The following is a 19,817-nucleotide window of genomic DNA, read 5'->3' on the forward strand; positions in this document are numbered from 1 at the left end:
TTTTAATTTATTGAAAAAATCTTTAACATCTTTATTGGAGTATAATTGCTTTACAATGGTGTGTTAGTTTCTGCTTTATAACAAAGTGAATCAGCTATACGTATACATTTATCCCCATATCTCCTCCCTCTTGCATCTTCCTCCCACCCTCCCTATCCCACCCCTCTAAGTGGTCACAAAGCATCGAGCTCGTCTCCCTGTGCTATGCGGCTGCTTCCCACTAGCTATCTATTTTACATTTTGTAGTATATATAAGTCCACGTTACTCTCTCACATATGTTTTTAAAAATTACACCATTTTGTCTCTTGTGATCTATGTCTCCATATAACAGTGATGAAAAAGCTTAATTGTGTGTTATCTCATACACTTTAATTCTAAAAGAACTCACATGATGCTTCTTTATCTCTTTTGAATGAGATGGGCTAGAATATGGTGATTGATTGTACACTACCAATACACAAAAAAATTATCTTTAACCTCAAGCTCTGTTATTCTGAGGCAAAATTAAGTAGGATATGTGAAGTGAATTTTAGAATAAGGATAGTAAACAATGTATTCTTATGCAAACCTCTTTAATAAATCATTTTGTTAGCAAGGTGAGATTTTAGTGTGAAAAGAGAAGTTGGCTAATCACAGACTGACTCTAAGAAAAGAATTATTCATTGAATCTGTCTGCAAGCTAAATAAAACAAAAATGGAGAACTCTACAAATTCATTAAAGAACTTTGACTTAATTAAAATTTGAGTAAATATCAAACCTGTTATCTATTTGCTTCCAAAATTGTGCTCTGTTGTGTTCTTGGAATGTGTATTTAACATTGGTTAGATACGCAAAATTATAAAAGTTAATGCAGACCTGAACCATTTTAATTTTTGTTAGGTTTTATATGAATTGTAAACTTGGCTCTAGAATACTCTTCCCAGAATTGACCTAGAATAATTTTGTCCAAGAAGAACAGGTATATTTCTAAAAACATCACTTTACACTAATACAGCAGAAAATAAGTATGTAGTTTCCCTCTATCCTGGTGAAAGGAAGTTATTATTTCCTTCTTTGTCATAGTAGAAATGTAATTTATTGCTTTTATGGAACTTCAAGGGTAAATCTAGGTTTAAACTTTACCATACATACATTATTTTGTTCATTTTCAAGCAGAATCATATAATGAAAATTGTTTTAATATTCTAAAATGGAAACTGGAAACACTTTAAAGGATAGAACTTCCCTAAGGGAAATAAAAGTGTTGGTTCACATTGAACATTTGCTCAGGTATTAAAACACAGAAGCTAAATGTCCTCCAAACGGCAAGGTGCCCTAATAACTGCAGGCTCAGAAATATGTGTGTCTGGTAAATGAGGCAGAGGAAAAATCTGGACCAGTGTCAGAAAAAAACCTACAAGATTAGTTCACCACCCATTGTTCCTGTTGTTGTATGTCATTTCTAAGACTTCAGGGAAACTAGTTCAGTACGTTCAGGCCACATTGCAATGTCATAATGGCCACGGATCTCAGAGGAACAAACTTGTCAAGTTCAGAACATGCTCATGTTACTGAGACAACATTGCAGCAACATTGCATTATGTTTGAGTTTGAGTGTCAGAGGAGGAATTCACGTAAGAAAAGAGAAAAGCATTTTCTGATAGATACAGTACCCTGGGGAAGCTGTGCATGGGAGTGGCATAGAGGCAGTACTTCACTGGATGGCAAAAGCACCTCAGCTGACACCTGGCCCACTGTGCTGTAATTGACATCCTAAGAGCACCCCAGGGAATGATGTCAGCTTGGTGTCATCTTTCCTGTTAGAAGAGGATTTCTTAGATGTGATTTGTATATTCATTTTTAAAATTAATTAATTAATTAAATTTTGGGCCATGTTGGGTCTTCATTGCTGCATGTGGGCTTTCTCTAGTTGCAGCGAGCAGGGGCCACCCCTCGTTGCGGTGCATGGGCTTCTCATTCCGGTGGCTTCTCTTGTTGTGGAGCACAGGCTCTAGGCGCACGGGCTTCAGTAGTTGTGGCGCACAGGCTTAGTTGCTCCGCAGCATGTGGGATCTTCCCCGGACCAGGGCTCGAACCCGTGTCGGCTGCATTGGTAGGAGGATTCTTAACCACTGCGCCACAAAGGAAGTCCTTATATTCATTTTAAAGCTGCCCTTCGTAATAGCTTCCTAAATCAATTGAAATGCATTCAGAATGTGTTGATGTTTTCACATAGAAGTCAGAGTTTGGAGTTATAGGTACATGGAATTTTTAAAAATCTGTGACCTTCTGATAAAACCTGCTAAATTTTGAGCTGAATTTTGTCCCAAAGTTAGTTCTTTGTAAAGGCTCTGTCCAATTTATATCTTCCTGTTGGTCACAAAAATTTTGTAAGATAAATATTTTATGCAAAAGCAGAAGTAATGTGCTCTAGATCAGGGGTTCATGGATTTATAATTGGAGATAAGTAGCTTCAAGTTAGGAAAGTGAGGTAAAAATTAAAGTCAGTTGGAAAGCGATCCCCTTTTGATTTGTGTCATGCAAGGAAAATGGAGAAAGGAGACGTTCCAAACTCTCTTTGATGAGTGGAGCACTATAGCATAATTTGCTTATTTTTTTTGTTTTGTTTTGTTCATGCAGAAGAAATCTTAGAGAAGTAACTTATTCTGATGAACTGGGAGATTAGGAATTGGATAAGAATATTGCTCATGGAAGAACACTGTCAAAGGAAGATACCCCATGGAGCCAAAGCAGACTTAGGCAATTTACAATACATTGAACTATGGTAAAAGGGTTAATTAATATCAAGATATCAAACAGGTAGCTGGTATAATAGATAGATAGATGATAGATAGATAGGTAAGGACATATATGCATTTCAAAACAGCAAAATGTGTCCCCAAATTGGAGAATGTACAGTGGATAGAAAAGAATATCAAGAATAATTGAACTGTAAAGTTTTAGATCTAAGGTGGTAAAAATTGAGCAAAAATTCCTGCAGGAAAGGGATGGCTCATACTGGATTAATTCAGAATAAAACAAGCAGACACAAAAATGACAATACATAATGGAAAATCCAGGGTTAAAAATATAATAATTAATAAAAGAAAATTAAAAAATTATTTATCTTTCTCTTCCCTCGATTGCCCCAGTATTCTTATTGATAGCCAAGAGAGAGAAAAAGAGTGAAATAGTCGTTATGCCACTTAGGTAAGGGAAGGTAAGTCATTACCGTTAGGACTTTACCTGGAACTCTGGAGAGACACATACAGCTGCTAGGATTTCAAAACTATTAGAAAGCAAGTAGATAAGAGTCCATGTACTTTTTTCTTTGAAGTTCTAAAGAAGAGAAAGACTCAGAGTAATAGGAGCTAATATTAATTAGACTATAGAATCACAATTCAGGCTTTCTTAACTTTAAAATTTGGTCTAAATCCTACATTAAAAATGTAAAAACTATTTACACGTAGAAATAGGGGTTGAAGTTCAAAATCTGCTGAACTACAGGTTATGGAGAAGGTAAATCGATCATTTTAACAGTGTTTATCAAATTCTTTATAATACAGTATCTATAAATACAGAGATGGATAAGTATTTAATAAGCATCATATTAATAGCAGGGACATAACACTGGAAAAACATAGGGAAAGAAGGAAAATTCTCATGGGATGTGCTGGGGTAGCACAGGAGTGGATGATTCAATTAGAAGGCAAAATTTGTACCATGTTTTGTAGCTTGAATAGGATTTTGCCTGATAGAGAACAGCAGGTGTGTGTGTGTGTGTGTGTGTGTGTGTGTTTCTGTGTCTGTGTCTGTGTCCTGAGGTGAGAAGCCAGAGATTTCTTCTTTTCTTCCTTCAGAAGAAATATAACTGGAACAGAGGAAAGCGAGAGAACACAACTTGCTTAGGGCTCATAAGACACACATCTGATGGGATTCTTGGGTAAAGAAAGGCAGAACTTTATGCTGGGAGAAGCTGTAATATGAGAAAAAGAACGTTATGCATAAAATTCTAGGATAGCTGGGGAAGGCAAACTGGAAAGGTGACTAGGTGACTTCCCAAGGAATATGGAGGTTTTCCTGTGACTAGTGCATGGCTTAGGAGAAAACAGAGCTTATAGCACTGAGCCAGAGAAACTAGTGGTCATGTGAGATGGAGCCCAAAAAATAGGTGGAGGGCTGTGTGGGAATGCGATCCCTGTGCGTGTGTGTGTGTGTATGTGTGTGTGTGTGTGTGTATGTGTGTGTGTGTGTGTGTGTGTGTGTACACTGTAGCTAATCTTGCAAATTTTCTGAGTGTGATTTGGTCTCTTGTGAGACAAAGAGAATGGGTGGTATATTGAGACCCAGGACTCATCGGGGGTAGAATCAAGGCAGCCTGCATGGTATTAAAAGATTAATCCCACAAAAACAGACTTACGTGGTTATCACACCCAACATTCATTTTACCTGCAGAGATTAAAATGTGCTAACATCCAAAAAGGGAAGCCAGAGGCACCATGGGTCATGGAAATTAGAGCTGGGTAGGAACAGAGAGTTAAGTGTATTTTTGAGTCTTGGAAGGAAGGAAGTTTAGCTTTATTCTGATGGCCTAAGTCAGTACAGGCAAGCATATCAAAATGTTTCTTCATTCTTGATTTCTTCTCTTTCCCACAGGAAAGCATGTAGCCAGCAACATCATTTACATAACTCTGTTGCTTTGTATCCCTTTTTCTTTTGGTAGTTAAAAAAAATTTTCTTGTCTACCACACCACGCACACACCCACACGCACATGCACAGACACTTACATGCACACACGCTCACACGCTCATGTCTTGTGCTCTGCTTTAGTTAATCCATCTCTTTGCACACTCCCTCCTTGATAGCAAAGCGAGATGTTATACATGCATGCAGGGCTACCACTTTTGAGTCCCATCAATAGTACAGTGCATTGCCCTTTGTGACACAATAGCGATTCTCTTTGTATGTGGCAAGTCCAAAGTAGTGGTGAATGTCACATTCCATCTCAGGTAGGAAGTTAAAATTAAAATCAAGATAGAGCTGATAAATGTATCATCTCGCCCCATAAAATCTCTGCACAAGAAAACAATGGGCCACCTTTATTATAGATTTGATTAAGCATTAACTATAGCTTACAGAGAAAAGGTGAAAGCAAGGCTTCTTCCTAAACTATATAATTCATAAAATAAAGTAAAAATATCTACTGCAAAACTCAGACTTCCTAACTTTTCTGTACCAACTGCTTTATTAAAATCATTGCCAAAGCAGTGAGATGGTGAAGTACAGAACATCTTCAGTTTAGACCGTCTGTTAGGGGAGCTTTTGAATGTTTCTGTCATGTTAAAAAAAACACTGTTGTAACTTATGCTGTACAAAAGGTTGTGATTTTACAAACTCTATATAAAGACAACATTCTGTTATTGAATTTGCCTCAATGCACTGATTCCTGCAAATAACTACAGGCAATCTCCTAAGGATTTAAAATTTTAAGTATTTAAAAATCTATTTTCATTAACCAACACCAATATAAGATTAAACGGATTTTACCCTGATATTTCTTTGAGTTAAATCACTGTCATGTATGCAATGTTCCATTTCTAAATAGTCATTCTTTGGAAATGAACAAGTGTTCAGTAGTATGGATGAGCTAAAAGAAGAAATGAAATGAACTTCAGGAAAATTAGGTAGTGCCTGTAATTTTAAAGTATTAAGTTGTAGATGGATATTTTATACTTATAAAACCCTTGGGGGCAAATGAATGCTTAAGTTGAATTAATACTTAAGAGAAATGGCTTTGAGAAGATATGCCAAACAGATGTTTTAGATAGCACTAAAGTCTATTTATTTCCACTTATTTAAACAAAGATAAAGGGGGATTTACCAAAAAATTCCGATTCCTCGTAGTGCTGCCAACAAGTAAAATTTTCCACAGTTTGTCTCAATGATTAAGCAAAATAGGATAAGCTAGGCGGTGCACTGTCCGGCACGTCCATGTTCTGCTGGGGCCTGACACATCACATTCACAGAGGAAACAGCTTGGTTCTACAATTCCTCTCATTAGCCTGTACTTGTGGATTGATAAGGAGTGGCCATTAGCACACATCCAGACCTTAGTAAAAATTCAGATTCACTCACTGACCTCTAAGAAATCTAGAGTAGAGCTATAAAGAGTGGACTCCCAAACTATAGGGTCTTAAGTGGTTACGTTTGTATTGGGTGTACATTTGGGAGATAGGAAATGAAAACAACAGATAATTAGGTGCATTCCTTTGGCAATTTGGGTATGAGCTTGGGGAGAGGTGGTGGCAACATATATTTACTGCCCACACAGCCTAGTAAAACAAACAAACACTGAACTGGCAGAGTGCTGAAGCTTTGCTTCAAATGTTGATGTTTATCTTCTGAATGATTTTAAACAATACCCTGACATTTTCTGGTATAAATTTCTTAATCTGTAAAATGAGATATTTAAATTAGGTAAATCTCCTCCAGTTTGAAAATATAAAGGCAATATACAAAGTAGGCAGAAATGGTACCAGAATTCTAGTGAACAAATATTGGCAATATTGTTTCCAATGGAAAATGTTGTTAAATTCAATTGGAAAACATTAAGTTCAAACGGAAGCTATTGTTAAATAAAAACAAAATGTAAACTTTGGAAAAGGGGGGAGATTGCCAGTTTTTGAGTGCTCCTTATGTACTGGCACTCTACCAAATTCTTTACTTACATAATCTTGTTTAATTCTACCAACATCTCTATGGGATGTAAAGAGGTTGTAGTTTCAATTTGCCCATTTTATATAAGTGGGTAAACTGATACACATTCTCAAAATAATAACAAATATAATTAAGGAAAAAACACTTTACAGGCATAGAAACGGTTATTGGAGAACATTGAAATGAGAAAAAACAAACAACCAAAACCTGGGACCACTTTGTTCAGTAGATAATTACTTAGCCTGAAGATTAAACTTGGAAGCTTTAACCTAATGTTCCATTCTCGGTTGTTTTAAGAATTCACCAATCCATTTAGTTTTCTTTTAAATTTGTTTCTCAGATGCATTCAACAAAACAGGTTTAACCCCTACTTTTTGAGAGGGTTAGAGAAGGTTGGAACTGAATGCTTACGATGATCTTGATTTCAAAAGTTTAGAGTAGACATAGGACACATAAGCCATATCAAAAATAATAAAATTTGAAACTAATTATTCTACTATTGATTGGATAATACTCTTCTTCTGTGTGTTGGAATTAGGCATCCACACTATCTGCCATGTAATTTCACAGTGCCTTTTACTATGGGTGGGGCATATATTCCTGCTCCTTTGATTTTGGGATGGGTGAAATGACTTGCTTTGGTCAATGGGATGTGGATGGAGATAGCATGCAAGTTGCCCTCAGAAGTCTTAAGAAGGCAGTATCCCGAGCTTCCATATAAACTCCTGTGCTCCTGCGATCCATGAATAGAAGAGCATTCAGCAATAGCTGTTTCAGCCTGGGTTCCAGAATGAAGATAGACGAGGAGACCTGGCCCCGAGAAGAAGGCTGAAGTCTTGCCTGACCCAGCCATGCCCAGCTTAGATCAGTGGCCCTGCAGCCGCACTGCATGCCTGGGAGCATGAGAATATGTTTGCTGTAAGCCACTGAGATTTTGATATTGTTTGTTACCCAGCAGAACATAACTGATACAGTTCTCAAACTATTTTTATCAGGAGTCATTTTTCATTTTTTAAAATTGCAGAATCTTGTAGGGCTGAGTCAGGAGAATTAACGCACTGCTCTAACAAATTTCTTAGACTAAGCTTGTACAAATTAAATATTGTATGATACAGTAGACTAGATCCTCATTCACCAAATGTTTCACAGGTTAACTCACTAACTCTGTTTCTCAGCTTTGAAGAATCTATTTTCTAATATTTAATTACAGGAATATGAAATTTCTAAAGGGAGAGTTAAACTTATCCAGTGATGTTAATTTCAAATTTTATTTCAAAGAGAAAAGTCCACAAAGGGATTTTTTTTAGGAATTTGTACTCAATATAGTGTTAAAATGGAGTAATGCAATTTCTTATATTAAAGCTTATACAATAATAACTGAACTATTACATTATAATCAAACAGTCAATCATTAACATTACAATTTTAGATGGCATAAAACCTTACTAAATCAATGTTGAGAGGCCTATAGAAAGCTCTGCTGGCTTTCCTTCTATTTTTGCAGTACAGTAAGGGTACTATATTGCCCTAAATAATGATGTTTTATTTTGGATCAGTGCTTTTCACCTTTAAGGGGTGTATGGCATATAAGCCACCTAGAGATCTTATTACAATGCAGGTTCTGAATTAATAGCTCTGGAGTGGAGACTGAGGTTCTGCATTTTCCGTTTCTAATACTCAGACTACTTTCCTCTGAAGGTAAGCTTTATCACAAACTCATTTTAAAAATATTTTCAGTTACTATTGCATATTGTCTGAGATATGTATTCTCTATAATTTCTACTTCTGCAGTATCCTAATTACTTACTGAAACTCACCTAGTAAGCCAATACTGGAACTAGAACCTAATTGTTTTGATATGCAGTGCTAAAGGCAGTAATCTGCTTTTCTCTTATTTTTAAATGAAGAAAAATAAATGTAATCAAATCTTTTTTAGATGATTGAGAATATGAGATAGTCGTTTTTTTCTAATTTCCATTCATATAATTTTCATCAAACAGTATTAGCGTTACATGAAATATAGTGGATTGGATTTTGTTTCCCCAAAAGATATGATTGAGTTCTAACCTCCAGTACCTGTGAATGTGACTTTATTTGGAATTAGGGTCTTTTCAGATGTAATCAAGTAAAGATGAGATAATATGGAATTAGAATGAGCCCTAAGTCCAATGACTGATGTCCTTATGAGAGGAGAGAACACACAGAGACACACACAGTGGGGAAGCACATGTGAAGATGGAAACAGAGATTGAAGTGATGCAGATACAATTGCAAGAATACCAAGAATTTCTGGCAACCACCAAAGGCTGGGGGACAGGCATGGAAGAGATACTCTCTCAGAGCCTCCAGAAAGAACCCACCCTTTATTCTGATAGCCTAAGTCAGTGTTGATTAGGCTATGCTGACGTAAGCACTCCAGGCATAATATTTTACTACATGTCCATTCAGAGTTGACTGGGGGTTCTGTACTACTTCATTTTCAATCCAAGGTCTGGGATAAGGGAGCAGACAATTATTTAAAATTACTCATTATCATGGTAGATAGAAAGAAAGAGGTGAAGCAAGCAGTGGCACTTATAACTTCTGCCCAAGAATGATACATGTTGCTTCTACTCACCTTTCTTCAGCCAGATCATGTCACATGGGCTCTCCCCACTTCAAGTGGGAGGTGGAATCCGAACCTGCCAGGAAGAAGAGAGCACCAGCGTTAATGATACTACATAAAGGGTCTATTATTTTGTCCATATTATACAGAAAAAGAAAACACAGAGATCTTATGTGAATTGTCTGAGGCCATGCAGCTATTAAGTTTTGAGGTTAGGATACAAATAAAAATAGCTTATGTCCAAAGCCTTTGAAGATGATGGGTATACCATTTCATGCACAATTTTTACATATAATACCAAGAACTTCCTGAATGTCCACCCATCAACTTTATATGAGGCAAACCAGGCCAGATTATACTGTAGTAATAAACCACCATCTAGTTGCGTTGACCTAAAACAACCAACTCGTATTCCTACACACTCAATTTGTCCACAATGCACTGGAAAGAGGTTCTGCTTATTATCTTCATTTAGGATTTCAGGCTGAAGGAGCAGCCTTGATATCAAATATTTCTGGATTGATACGTGAGTCATGAAATACGAGCTTTGGGATGTTTCACACTGACAGTTTAGGTTCAGTCTAGAAGAGCTATCTGCCACTTTCATTTACGGTTTATTGGCTAGAACTAGTTTACGTGTCCTGAGTCAATTAGACGGCAGCCTAATGTAATTCTACTAGATGCTCGGAAGAGATAAGAACCAAAAATAATGGACAAAGAGTATTAGTGATAACTACAGACTCCATCCAAGTTACTAACTACATATATTACATTGAATTACAAAAGTATCATACGATGTGGCTCCTCTCTCCCAGGGGCAGCATGCCTTTCTATAGAAATACCACAAACTAATGTATTTACTAAATATAGAAAAATTTTTTTCAGTTAACGTAACAAAAAATCCCTTCTATGTACATAGGGTTTCATCAGTTCCCTGAGACACAAAGTTTGAAAGAAGAGTTTATGCTTTTATTTATAAAGTTGTTTTAAAATAAATCATCACCTTAAAACCAATATTTATGATATCAATCACTCCCTTTAACACCCAATACCAGTTACCCATCCCACTATAACTTTTCTGTTTCAATCAATAATTTGATTATTTCCCAAAAGTTACATGACATTTTTTGCTGTGTTTTGATTACTTACTCTTCAGCATGATACCCACCGCAAATGCTGAATGCTAATCATAAAGGAAAGGAATTGGTTGTGGTCATGCTTAAGCAGAAAATTGCTCTGGTCTGCGGGATGCCTTTAGGGCACATTTATTCATACACCATGCTGTGGTATCTCAGGTGTAGCAGATGGTATGCAATGGCTGTCCATCACTAAAATGGCACGGTTTGACTATTAGGGTGGCAGGAGTGTGGGGAGTCAGTATCCATTAGCTTTTATTAAGTATCACCCAACATGACATTAGCTAATCCCCTCCATCTCCTATGTTCACTCCATTACTTTAATTAAAGGCCCAATATTCAAAGGTGAGAAACCCAATAATAAATGAAAAAAATACCTAAAAATGTAGTTGTTACTCTAAAATTGGCAGCCATCAAAATAAGGCAATGGTGATTTGTTACTTCCAAAAAATAAAAATAAAGAGAGACAAAATGAAACAAAAATATATAAAACTTCTCTTTCTCTCTTCTTCATTCTTCACATCCAATCAACCATCAATTTCCCTTTATGTTTTCTTGTACTTTTGTCTTCTCTTTCATGTTCCTACCGTCATTTTCATAGTTCAAATCTATGCTCTATTTCAACATGACTATTGCAATAAACTGATATCTTCTTTTCCTACTACCAGGAACACGTGCTTTTAATTCAGCACCACCAGGTTTAGTAGCTTCTTTCCTTTTCTAACGTTTTCACAATTCTTTATTTTCTATGCCAATGTTTTTCATTGGGGGGTGATACTGAACCTTAGGGAGAGTTTTGGAATTTCATAGGCAAGGATTGGTTTTTTCACCGTAACTGAGGGGATCCTACAGCATAAACGAGGGTGCTGGACGCAGGCTTGCTAGATTGCAAATGTGGGGTAACTTCATACAAAAAGAGTTCCCTGGCATCTTGCATGATTTCTATCATGTGGTCAAAAATCTACTTAAAATTAAATGAATCTAGAAACTAACCCTATTTTTATAAAAATATAAAATATTTTGTACATTTTAATATAAAATGAATTTTCCAAGATGCCACTATCATTTGTATTGAAAGAAGACATTTTTATAACTTGATAAAAAGTTACTTGTTATTTCTGAAAATTACATCGCTAACACCCATTGTATTTGTGGTTTTTCAGACACAAATAATCAACACTAACTTTGTTACTCTCTTAAAACATTCATTCATGGTGATTCTGAATATAGATGCCATTGAAATTTGTTATGTGTTCTACTGTAGTCATGTCAAAGCATCTGCAGACCAAAAATATATATTATTTCATTATAAATTACTTTCAATATATATTTTCCTTTATATTACAGTTAAGACATTGTATTTATATTTTTTAAAAGTTTCTAATTTATTTCAGGATATTAATAAATTTGTCATCACAAAATATTTACCGTAAAAATAGAGTTCTCTATCTAACACTGGTGAGAATCTGCTCAAATAAATAGAGACAAATTTTTTACTTGTCTTCTCAGGCCCTCCAAAATTTCCTCTTCTGTCTTACACTCTACAGCTTCTCAACATGCATCCTCTGCTTCTGCCAAATTGGTTGAGTTCCTCTTCACTGAGTGATCTTTAGTCCTGCCAGCAACGCCTCCTCTTCCTCTTTCCTCTTTATCAAAAGACTCACTATTCTTCAAAGCCAATCTTTCCTGATTGCCCTGACTTATAGTGGGGAATCTATATCTTTAATCTTCAGCACCATGCATTCATCACTTAAATCATGCTGTGTATATGTTTTTTGTCTGTGTCTTCTAAGTCAATTTTCAGCTTCTTGAAGATGAAGAGGTAGGAACTCTCTCTTAGACTCCTTCATCTCCCCTATCGTGCCCAGCAGACTCTTTATAAATAATAAGTACTGAAGAATATTTGTTGATTGATTCATTTGTCTTTAATGTACATCTCAGGGCTTTTCAAAACAGGGTATATGAGGATCACATGAGGGGTTATGAACAGTGAAAATAGTGAGGCTGTACCCAGATCTCTTAGGTCTACTTTATTTATCTAGAAACTCAGAGTCTATGTAGAGCTTCCGATGCATTTGACTGGTAAGTCCTGTATCTTCCTGGAATGTGAATCTAGCTGCCCTTTACCTGATGTCACACGGCATTTGTGATGAGGGGTTGTTAAATGTTATTACATTTTATCAAGAATGCTGGTGCTATCAAGTACCATATTGACCCACTGACCTTTGTTGTAGATGTTACTCAGCTGAGTTTCTGTAAAGTAACAGCTTTTTGTACCTGCATAGAAACAGTCAAAATGACAAATAATTCCATCTCTTATCATCACTTCTATTCCACTATCCAATTTTAGTTGCCAAAAGATTGGAGACTCCTGAAAATGATGGGAAAAATAAATCATGGGCTGCATTTCTTTTGCAGCATTCATAAAATTTCCATATCCGTCAAAACTTTGTACTTTCCTTTTTTATTTCCATGAATACATTATTGGTTGAGAATTTAATCATTGGACTACACAATAAAACACAAAAGAAGCAAGCAAGAAAACAAACCAAAAACCACCTTATTTTTTTTTTACTTTGGTATTATCATTCCAATTTTAGGCAAAAGATATAGTAATTTTTCTCTTCATTTAATAAGCATCATTAATGTCATACAAATATAATATCCAAATATACATCTTCCAATATTCTGCTTTCTTTAGGAAAACACATAAAGTGAATAACTCTATTCAAGATAAAAGTTGGTTGAGTAGCCTGTCAAAGTCAGTTGTATTATTGATGTTTTCTTCTCCAGTGAAAGAAACTGTCAAATGCTCTCTTGTACAGACTCAAGATCACCTTGAAGCAATTTTTAGGAGGGTATCTCAAATTATATAAATGTGTTAGATGCTGGCTCCCTAACCAGCAGAAAAAAGTGTAGATCATTCAATCATTCATTTAGTAAGTAATTTTTGAGTCATTCCATGTGACAGACACTGTTTCAGGCATTGGGAATACAACAGGGGTCACAATAGACAAAGTCATTACAATGGTATAATTTACAAAGGAGAAAGAGAAAAAAATCATCTAGATATTTGATGAAAATATCAGGTTGTGTGAAGTGCCATGAAGAATAATGCACTGGATTAAGGTTGTAAAGAGTGATGGTGGCTACTCTTTTAGACGGGGTTGTCAGGAAAAGCCTCTCTGAGGAGGTGGCACTTGGGCAAGGCAAAGGGAGCCTCAGGAGGAGAGAAGGAGAGAAAGCAAGTATCATGTGGAGCAGGGAGCTCATACTATGCTGGGAGAGCAGCAGGGAGCACATGACATGTTGGGAGAGCAGCAGGGAGAATATGGCATGTTGGGAGAGCAGCAGGGAGTGCACTGTATGTTGGGAGAACAGCAGAACACCTTGCTGTGAAGGGGTCTTTGTGAGGGTCCCTGAAATAATTTTACATGGGAGTACAGTGAAACAGGGCATTGAGCTTGTTGGGACACCGTGTTGAGAAGTGGGTGATTCAGACCCGACCCCCCTCAAAGATCTCAGCCTGGGAACTAGAATGTGCAGATGTGGGTCTCCAACCTGCTTGGATTCTTTCAGCTCCACGGAAGCTGGAGTGTTTTCCCTCTTTCAATATAAATGCATTTGGAAGAGGTTCTCTGGGGTCAGTTGGGGAACTGCAGAAAAAGGCAACTTTACCTTCAAAGACAGCTTAGACTCCCTGATATCACCTCTGAGCAGCTTGGTCTCACAGGCTGTCGGCTCCACCTTGTAGGCTCAGCTTACCACCAGGGGTAGCTCAGCAGCAACTGGGTCCCTGAGCTGTGCTGCACACATGAAGTAGTTTAGTCCCAGAGGACGTTTTCTCCGAGGCCAGAAGTTTCCCTGCCTATGAAGGCAGTGCACATAAGAGCCTACACTGACCCGACTACCTGGGGTGCCTCAGGACCCATGGCAGAGACATTGGCTTTGAGCTGCTTGATGAATTTGCAGAGGCATATCTAGGTTAAGAGGGTCTTCCATAAGAAAAGGAATAAACAATTACAGACTTGAAATTAAGTTTGAAAGTGAATGTTTACTTTAAGTGAGAAAATAAAACACAATGAATTATGAATGCTTACAGATACATGAACATTATGACATTTGAAACAAATAACATTTTTTAAAATGAAGTGATTTCTTTACACATTTGTAATACTTTCCCCCTACATTTTCTGGTTGTATACACTTTTTCTTTTCCTTTTTTTCTTTCTTTATTCTCCCTCCCCTAGCCCCCTCCTCTGATAACCACAAATCTGATCTCTTTTTCAATTAGTTTAGTGTTTTTTGGGTTTGGGCTTTTGGTTTTTTAGATTCCACATATAAATGAGATCATGGTGTTCGTCTTTCTCTGACTTATTTCCCTTAACATAATGCCTTTAAGGTTCATCCATGTTATCACAAGTGGTAGGATTTCTTTGCACTCTTTTTATGGCTGAATAATATTCCATTGTATATATATATATATATATATATATATATATATATATATATATACTACAACTTTTTATCCATTCATCCATCAGTGGACACTTGGGTTGTTTCCATGTATTGGCTATTGTAAATAATGCTGCTAGTATCATGGGGGTGATTGTATATTCTTTAATCATCTCCACACAGGAAACAATTTTTGTATAATCATTTTCTATAGAGAGAATAAAGAATTCCATTCTTCCTCTAAGATGATTACTCAAAATGTGTTTTTATTATTGACAGTTTAGAACAGTGGTAGGCAAACTTTCTCTTAAAAGGCCAAGTACTAGAGATTTTAGCCTTTGTGTGCCAATAGGAAAAATTGACAATATTGTGTAGGTGCTTGTATAATCATTTAAAATGTATCTGTGTAAAATGTAAAACACATTCTTAGCTCATGGACAGTAATACAAACAAAGGCGGTGGGCCAGATTTGATCCATGGATATAGTTGGCTGACTCCTGGTTTAGAAAATTTTCTTTTAGCTTCAGAACTCCTTATTTGTAATATTCATGTAAGTTTGAAAACTGTTAAATTTGGAAAGCCTGACAATATAGTTTATTAACCAAACCTTTGAGAATAAAAAGAGTGTTACTGCTAATTAAATTGAAACTACAGGTGTAGACAGGAATAGCTTGAACAGCTTTGACATATGGCCACATTAAATTACTTTGGTATCTGACTTCTAGAATCTACGGACCTAAATTTTCTAGCTAATCAAATATTCTTCTAATTCACCGTACTCATTAATATGATTGTAGTGGCACTGCATTAGTTTCTATTGCTGCTATAGCAAATTACCACAAACTCGGTGGCAAAAATCACAAATTTATTATCTTGCAGTTCTGTATGTCACAAGCCTGACACAGATCTCACTGAGCTAAATTAAGGAGTGTCAGCAAGGCTGCATTCCTTTCTGGAAGCTCTAGAGAAGAATCTAATTCCTCATCTTTATTAGCTTCTAGAAGCCACCCACATACCACAGCTCATGACTCCTTCCTTCCATCTTCAAAGTCAGCAGTGTTGCATCTCTCTGACCCTTCTTCCTTAGTCACATCTCCCTCTGAACAGGACTGGGAAAATTTACCTACTTTTATGGAAACATGGAATTAAATTGGGCCCAAAGGGAAAATACAGGATAATCTAGAATAGCCTCACCACCTCTAGTTCTTTAACTTAATAGCATCTGCAAAGTTCCTTTTGTCAAGTAAGGTAACATATCAACAGGTTCTGGGGATTAGGATGTAGACATCTCTGGTGGCCGTTATTGTGCCTGCCACAGGAACATATTAATTTTATTTTCTTTATTGATTTTAGTGTTTCTTGTCAAGTCAGCAACCAATTTGATATTTTCCAGAAGTGTTCATATGATACAGTCATCTTCATTAACTGGATTATCAAATAATCTAGGATACTATTTATTACTTTGGTTTAATAGTCCTCTCGTTCCCTTACTGCTTTTATTGTGAGCAGCATATAGTTTCCTCTGCATTTGTCCCACTTCATCAGGACCAGCTACATTAGATGTGCTCAAATGACTCTATATGCTGGAATGAATTAAACATGAGACTTAGGAGTGATTAGTATGTGTAGCCCTGGCTCCAAATTTGCTCCCTATAAATTCTATTTAGCATGATTTCATCAAAAAGGGAAAAAATTATGGCACATTTATGATTACACGTGCTATTTTATTAGGTATATTTATGATTGGAAAAAATTTCCATTTTGACTGGGCATTGATTAGAACCAAATCTTCTGCTTAAAATTTTATATATGATGATTGGACACACTTCCTGCAGACCAGCTTTGGTCTCCAGAACCTGTTTCTTTTCTTCATCTACTTTCCTTGCTAGACCCTCTAGGGCATATTCTTATGTTCAAGAACTTCTGGCTTTGCATCTTCATGTCATGGTAACGTGTAGTTAAGAGGGATACTCCTGGAAGCTAGCACCAACTTAACTATACTCAGAACTAACAACAAACCAAGGAAATATAATCCAGCCAATTGTATTCCTAATTCAACTTCTCCTCACCAGAATCCCCAGCTGAAATGATAATTCATTCCAATGCCACATGACATGAGGGGAAATGCAGCTCACGGGACAGCAGAGGAAAGAGACAGCAGTCTAAACTGTGTGTGGTTAAAATGTCTTACTTTGCATATTAATAAAGCACCTGCCCATGTGAATACATGTCTGGGAGCTCTCCCATGGTCTTTGAATAGACTTATTCCAAGCAAAGCACAAAAGCATAAGTTTCACTAGCTTCAAGATATCTCCACCTCAGTCAATTTGAAAAAGAGGCCTCTTCACTGAATGTGACACTGGAGAGTGGGTTTGCTTATCTTTAAAGTTTCTCTACATGAGAGAAAGATAAAGTCTTGGTATCTGAATGGTACCTTCCACTGATTGGAAGACTTTATCCAGCTGCATGCTTTACACAGTAGCTGCTTTTACCCAGAAGTCAGGGACCAATCCTTTATGGTACTTGATTCACCAATACAGGTAAAAACATGTTGAATTCGCCCCTTTTACAAAACACAAGTGAGTCAGCCGATCCTTGGGGGGCAGGAGGGGATTTGCCTGTATTTTTGAAGAATTCTCATTTACTGTTGGCAGTGAGGACTCAATTTCTGAACATTGATGTTGGAGTTTTGTTTACCCCAAAATATGAAAAAAAGAAAATATATCATTACAAAGAGATTAGAATTGTGGAGTCTTCTTTAAAAATGCTATATGAGAATGATATATATTCTGAGCCTTGGAATTCAAGCAGAAAATCAAAGCAATCATTAAAAAAAAGTTAGAGTCTGTTTCTGCCTTAGAAAGCTTTTTCTAAAATCTGGATACTTTAGAGAGGTATTATATTCTAAGACAATGTCCAATAAGAGCAACTGATACATATGAAGCAAATTGTGAAAGTGGTTATACTTTTTTGAGCACCCATGGTGATTCTCACAGCAGCCCTGAAAGGCAGGTATCTATTTTGCAAGTGAGAAAACTAAGTTCGGTTAGTTTAAATGAGCTACATACCCAACCCAACCCAACTACCCAAGACCATATAGTAGCAAAACTGGGATTACAAACTAAGACTGTTTTTATCACTGTGTTTCTATTCTTTCCTACATAGCATACTGCAAAAACCTATTCTGGATCTCTGTGGAAATTTTTCAAGTATAAAACAATTTTTTGTGCTCAAAAAACTTACAGTATACATTGAGGATAAGTTGCAAAACATAAAATTACAAGAGATGTTATAAATCAGATATTATAAATGCTACATGGTTAATCACAGGCTAATTTGTCCAAGCAATCTGAACTTATTTACCTCAAACCCAACAGGAAATTTCTAACAGATATCTTCATAATGATTTTTACATTTAAACATAATTTCTAGAATATTAGAGATAATGTGGTTTGTATGTAAACAACTAGGTCAACTTGGTATCTTCCTATACAACTTTTAGATACATCCTTTGCTTCTTTATTTTTTTCATAAGGAAGAATAACCTCAGAAAAATGGCTGACAACATTATGGTTCCTGGAGATGAGCAGAGATGTGCTTGGCTTTCTCCATATTAATGAAAAGGTGACATAAAAAATGACTTGAATGCAAAGAATTGATACACACTCCATCACACATCAAGTAGGGTTATAGGACATTGCCTCGAGTTTTTCAAACAGGTCTGGGTTAAATAAAAGATATGGTCTTTTACAAAACAGCCTTACCTTTTTCAATTTCATCTTGATAATTCAATGATTTAAATATTTTAATGGCTTCAAGGTATAATATTTTCTGAGTGTTGAGTGAGTTTGCTGAAACATTAGCATGATAGGTTCTGGACAATCCCTTCGAAGCAATTTAGCTGATGATACTTGTGGGAATGGTCCTGACAACCAATGAAAGACACATTTATCAGCTCTTGAAAGTTGTCTATTTCTCTGTCAGTTAGCTGAAGACATCACTGAAAGCCACTACCTTAACTGATAGCAGATTCCAAATAGAAAATAAGATCCAACAAATATCTTATTCTACCCACATATTTCTCCCCAACATGTTATTTTATTAAGTGCCCAGGCAGATATTTATTTTATAAATGCCAAATCACAAGCCACCATGAATCTCCTGAAACATGGGAACTTAGTCACGTTTTAAAGTGTACTTGCCATAAAAGACAAAAGAAAAAAATGCCATAACAACCACATGAATTTTATGTTTTGGCAGTTCACAATATTTTGAAAAGATAACTTTATTCATCCAACAAACTCAGAAGACGTGTAGAAATTGTGGTCATATAAGTACATATCAGTATCCCATTTGTCTTTGCTTTCTTCAGAGTTATTTTAGAAGATGGATTAAATGTTAGTTCTACTAACTTTTCATAGCTGTGATCATTGTTTTATAATGACCCAATATTTATTTACCTGTATTGTTCTCAAGCCCTTGACATTTTTGTCTCAAACAGATTATGTAGCCTTTATAAGACATTGAAAATGGAACTCTTTTCAGACATATTTCTTTTAGCCTTGTGTATTCCATTTTTAACTTAAAAAATTGATGTAATTTTAACTTTAGGACAAATCTTGCACCAAAACGTGCCAAAAATTTTAATCTAAATTTGATTACCATATACAGTGTACCTATTAGATATTAGATAATGCTAGATTGACAATGCTTCCATACAGTTGGCATTTTAATACCCACAGTCTTTTAAGTTATGTTGTCCTATGTTGTAGGGGAAATAAATGAAATCCGTATAAGTTAGGTGATATCTTCAGGTTTATGTAAATGGTAAGTGTAAGAGATAGGACTCACTTCTTTTTTATCTTGAAGCTCTTTTTTTTAATGACAAATGTCATATATATATATCATAAGTATATAATTTA

Source organism: Delphinapterus leucas, chromosome 5 (assembly GCF_059928025.1).
Source record: "Delphinapterus leucas isolate spDelLeu-1000000601 "Yukka" chromosome 5, BTC_Dleu_Yukka2, whole genome shotgun sequence".
NCBI classification, from domain to species: Eukaryota; Metazoa; Chordata; class Mammalia; order Artiodactyla; family Monodontidae; genus Delphinapterus; species Delphinapterus leucas.